The following is a 6,000-nucleotide window of genomic DNA, read 5'->3' on the forward strand; positions in this document are numbered from 1 at the left end:
TTCCTCACACCATTACACCATCACCACCAGCCTGTACCGTTAACACCAGGCAAGATGGGGCCATGGACTCATGCTGCTTACGCCCAAATCCTGACTCTGCCATCAGCATGACGTAACAGGAACCGGGATTCGTCGGACCAGGCGACGTTTGCACGATTCTTGCCATTCTCCTTCAGCTTCTTTCCTAAACGAGCTGTTTTAGCCCACAGGACTGAAACCTTAGACACTGTCGTACGTGAAAAGCCCATGAGGGCCGGCCGTTTCTGAAATATTAGATCCACCACCCATGATCAGACAGGCTCTATGCCTGTCTGCCTGCTTTATATAGCAAGCCACGTGACTCACTGTCTGTAGGAGCGATCCATTTTCGTGAATGGGATGGTGTACCTAATAAACTGTCCGGCGAGTGTATTCACATGAAGTACAGTATTTATGCCCCAGACAACAACATAAATATAGAGATTTTATGTGGACCAACAAAATAATGATTTCTATCCTAAAATGTTTCTCATCAGCATTTATGTAGTGGTGTTTTCTTCAGTATAATTCGACTTCTGATAATTTTGTCATGAGCAAACAGTATTATCAATGACGCAAGACATTGCCTAGGCAGGGCACTGCAGGGCAGGGCAAACTAACCTGACTATCGGTAGTTGTGAAACACTGGCACAAGCACAAGTAAATCATAGTTTCATCTGCTTCTACCTTATGTTATCCTAGAAAATAATACGACAGCCTCTGTGTCTTTACAGTGTGTTATATTATGGTCTGTACAGTTACTCCGTCACCTTATTTTTTTTCTTCTTTATACACCACATTCACACATAATGGCACTGTGTCGTGAATAGTGAATTCCGATGCAACCATTGACAGACATTCTCTCTGATGAAGAACACGTTGTGTACGGGGGCTTTTTTGGCATCTGCAAGACGTGAATATAAGAGGCATATTCAGATTGCATTGCTGGATTACAGAACGACTGTGTCTAAAAACTGCAGTATTCTTTCTCGCTCGTCGTGACAAAGTCATTTCAGTAGTTGGTTTCACAAGGCTCCAGGTGTATCTATTCAAGCGAGACACTTCACATTTTGTTTCACAAGTTATGCAATTCAATTCAGGAAGACTCCTGAACATCTAATCAAATGGCTACCCAGGCTATTTGTATTCCCCCCCCCCCTTCTACACTGCTGCTACTCTGTTTATGATCTATGCATAGTCACTTTAATAACTCTACCTACATATACATCATTCCCTGGACACCGGAGCCCCCGCACATTGACTCTGTACCAGTACCCCCTGTATATAGCCTCCACATTGACTCTGTACCGTAACACCCTGTATATAGCCTCCACATTGACTCTGTACTGGTACACCCTGTATATAGCCTCCACATTGACTCTGTACCGTAATACCCTATATATAGCCTCCACATTGACTCTGTACCGTAACACCCTGTATATAGCCTCCACATTGACTCTGTACCGTAACACCCTGTATACAGCCCCGCTATTGTTATTTACTGCTGCTCTTTAATTATTCTTTTCTCTTATCTCAAATACAATTTGAATTCAATTGAACATTATTTATCCCACCAGGGGCAATTCCCACTGCATACCCTCATACCAGCATCCTGCTCCATTTTCCATTGTTTGTGTTCATTACATCCAGATTGAACGTGGAACTGAATAGTGCGACATACTGTGAGAAGAGGGGCATGCCGATAGATAGGAGAGACAGACAGCTGATCCTAGCATCCTGCTCCCTGTTTCAGATTGCACTGTACCCTCTAATGCTCAGTCAGACTGTGAGAAGAGGGGCATGCCGATAGATAGGAGAGACAGACAGCTGATCCTAGCATCCTGCTCCCTGTTTCAGATTGCACTGTACCCTCTAATGCTCAGTCAGACTGTGAGAAGAGGGGCATGCCGATAGATAGGAGAGACAGACAGCTGATCCTAGCATCCTGCTCCCTGTTTCAGATTGCACTGTACCCTCTAATGCTCAGTCAGACTGTGAGAAGAGGGGCATGCTGATAGATAGGAGAGACAGACACAAAACTGCATCCAGGGATAGTCAGCCAGATGCTGAGAGGAGAGAACATTCCAGAGTCTCCACCAACACCACTACACTCTGCCAGCCCCGGACACACACACACGGATACAAAACACACACAAACACTATGCAGTGCACTACTGTTGACCAGGGCCCATGAAGCACTGCCATGTGGTTCTCTAGACCAGATCTTTTTCACATCCTGCCCAGGCTTGGACTGGCAGTCATTACTCTACTGGACTTCCTGAACTAACTTTACTTCCTGTGGCATAGCCCTGCAGACTACACAAAAGTCTGGATGTGTGTGTGTGTCATAAATGTATGCAGCCTATCTGGAGCATTGATGGTCATGGTCTACCATCTGGTACTGATATAGAGCCACGGCAATGCCAAGGAGGAGCTTGGTACTCTAATGCCTTCAAATCAAAATCACCTTTCATTTGTCACATGCGCCGAATACAACAGGTCCAGACCTTACAGTGAAATGCTTAGTTACAAGCCCTTAACCAACAATGCAGTCCAAGAAAGTGTTTGTGTACGTTTGTTTGTGTGTCTGTGTATGTGCATGTTATGTGTGTGTGTGTGTCTGTCTGTGAATATGTGTGTGATCATAGATCAGCCAGCTCTGATATCCACGTTAATGGTTGACTTCCATCCTAGTAGTACTGTAGGTTGCTCTTTGGATCTGTGCTCTGGTAAACAGATTGCCAATAACCTAGAGCTATTTTCAAGTGACACGTTAAAAAAACACTTAAATGTGCTGTGGCTGGCTGGGTCACATGGGCTGGCAGATGACTGGGTCATAGTCATTTGGCGTCAAACGGAATAAAGCGGACTGATACCAAAGCGGAATGAAACACGGAAGAAAGCGGACTGAAAACAGGGCAGTACTAGTTACCTCAACTTCTCCAATAAGAAACTATTGCAAAGTGTTTTGCTTCGGGGAGCACTAATGAATACGACCCTGGCTTGAACATGAACACACTTCTGATGTGTCCTGTTCTCATTGGTTCTTCTTCAGTGGAGGTTTTTTTTTGTGAAACACACACTAGAGTTGCAAAGGTTCCAACATTCAACCACAGGACCTACTGTTGGAGTCACTGTTGCAGAGGCATCTTCGAACTATCAACCACAGCTGGCTTTAGGAAACAGGAACTAAATGGTAACTCTGACCCCGTGGTAACTCTGACCCCGTGGTAACTCTGACCCCGTGGTAACTCTGACCCCGTGGTAACTCTGACCCCGTGGTAACTCTGACCCTGTGAGTCAGTAGCAGCAGGCTACAGTCAGGCGTGATCAGGCCAACCCAACTCAGGAGTCATGACGCAAACAGTATAACGAAAGCTGGAGTGGCTGACGTGAGAGCTGTCTGTGTGCATGTCAGCAGTCACCTCACCCAACAAAAAGCCAGGGAGGGGCATTCTTAAAGACATTTAAACTGCAATTACCAGTAAACAACAAGTTTGACATGTTCCATGAAATGGAGAGATAAAAGAGGTAACAATGTACTATTATTAAAATGATTTATTAGGGGGTTAGAATAGGTGCTGACATATCTCAGATGACGTCAGAGTACAACAAAGTCTCTATGACAGTCTTGGCTACATACTCTTATGTTCCCTCCATGGCATTGACTTTGGACGAGCTCATTGGACAGGACAGAATACGTCTTTATCAAATATGTAAAAAAAAAACAACTGCTCTAATTTACTCAAACACACTTTAATATCATCATGGCAACATAGTTATCAGAACACTTTACCTGGGTGCTGATAGAGGTATGACTGTGTCACAAATGGAACCATATTCCCTATGGGTCCTGGTCAAAAGTAGTGCACTATATAGGGAATAGGTTACCATTTGGAATGCAACCCATAGTCAGCACTTTCTGCAGTGTGATAGTGAGTGTTATTTGCCAGTCAGTCTAGTGTGGGAAATTATTGTTTGCTCTCCACACGTTAGTACAAATGTTTGCTTAGGAAGTCTCGGGCAAATCTCTCAGAGGATACCCTCACAGCGTAGCTGACACACACATGCACGCTCGCACGGAAGAAAAAAAAATCTTTACTGGGGGGGTAAAATGCTGATAGACCAGAAAAATAACAGTTTAAAGTTAATAATACAAGGGACAGTGTATACATGTACAGTTCTGTAGATATAATCAGTTCTGGAGATGTTATACAGAACTGATACTATCAGTTCTGTAGATAGTAGAAAGCATCAGATCTATAGATAGCATCAGTTCTGTATAACATAAGTTCTGTAGATCATATCAGATCTATAGATAGCATCAGTACTGTAGATCGTATCAGTTCTGTACGACATCCGTTCTGTTGAAAGTAGATTGCATCCGTTATGTAGATAGCATCAGTAAGGCCTTACCAAAGCTTTGACCAAGCTATTTTTTTTTTTTACTCAATCCTAAAAAGCAGATGTGTGTAAAGAGCTTGGCCAGTGTATTTCAGAGGCCCAGCGCAGGGCTGCAGACCCATTGGTTTGTTTAGTGGCGGTTGCTAAGCAGTGCTCACCAAGCAGGATATGTACAGTCACAGTGTGTGTTTTGGTGGTGACAAGTCCCTGAAGCACGCTGGCATTTCCTTTTAACTACAGTATACTACACCAGACTGAACCCTACAGTATACTACACCAGACTGAACCCTACAGTATCCTACACCAGATTGAACCCTACAGTATACTACACCAGACTGAACCCTACAGTATACTACACCAGACTGAACCCTACAGTATCCTACACCAGACTGAACCCTACAGTATACTACACCAGATTGAACCCTACAGTATACTACACCAGATTGAACCCTAACCCTACAGTATACTACACCAGATTGAACCCTACAGTATACTACACCAGACTGAATCCTACAGTATACTACACCAGATTGAACCCTAACCCTTCAGTATAATACACCAGATTGAACCCTACAGTATACTACACCAGACTGAACCCTACAGTATACTACACCAGACTGAACCCTAACCCTACAGTATACTACACCAGACTGAACCCTAACCCTACAGTATAATACACCAGACTGAACCCTACAGTATCCTACACCAGACTGAACCCTACAGTATAATACACCAGACTGAACCCTACAGTATACTACACCAGACTGAACCCTAACCCTACAGTATAATACACCAGACTGAACCCTACAGTATACTACACCAGATTGAAACACCAGATTGAACCCTACAGTATCCTACACCAGATTGAACCCTAACCCTACAGTATCCTACACCAGATTGAACCCTAACCCTACAGTATACTACACCAGATTGAACCCTACAGTATACTACACCAGACTGAACCCTACAGTATACTACACCAGACTGAACCCTACAGTATACTACACCAGACTGAACCCTACAGTATACTACACCAGACTGAACCCTACAGTATACTACACCAGATTGAACCCTAACCCTACAGTATACTACACCAGATTGAACCCTACAGTATACTACACCAGACTGAATCCTACAGTATACTACACCAGATTGAACCCTAACCCTTCAGTATAATACACCAGATTGAACCCTACAGTATACTACACCAGACTGAACCCTACAGTATACTACACCAGACTGAACCCTAACCCTACAGTATACTACACCAGACTGAACCCTAACCCTACAGTATAATACACCAGACTGAACCCTACAGTATCCTACACCAGACTGAACCCTACAGTATAATACACCAGACTGAACCCTACAGTATACTACACCAGACTGAACCCTAACCCTACAGTATAATACACCAGACTGAACCCTACAGTATACTACACCAGATTGAACCCTACAGTATACTACACCAGATTGAACCCTACAGTATACTACACCAGACTGAACCCTACAGTATACTACACCAGACTGAACCCTAACCCTACAGTATAATACACCAGACTGAACCCTACAGTATAC

The sequence above is a fragment of the Salmo trutta genome, chromosome 10 (genome assembly GCF_901001165.1).
Source record: "Salmo trutta chromosome 10, fSalTru1.1, whole genome shotgun sequence".
Taxonomy (NCBI): domain Eukaryota; kingdom Metazoa; phylum Chordata; class Actinopteri; order Salmoniformes; family Salmonidae; genus Salmo; species Salmo trutta.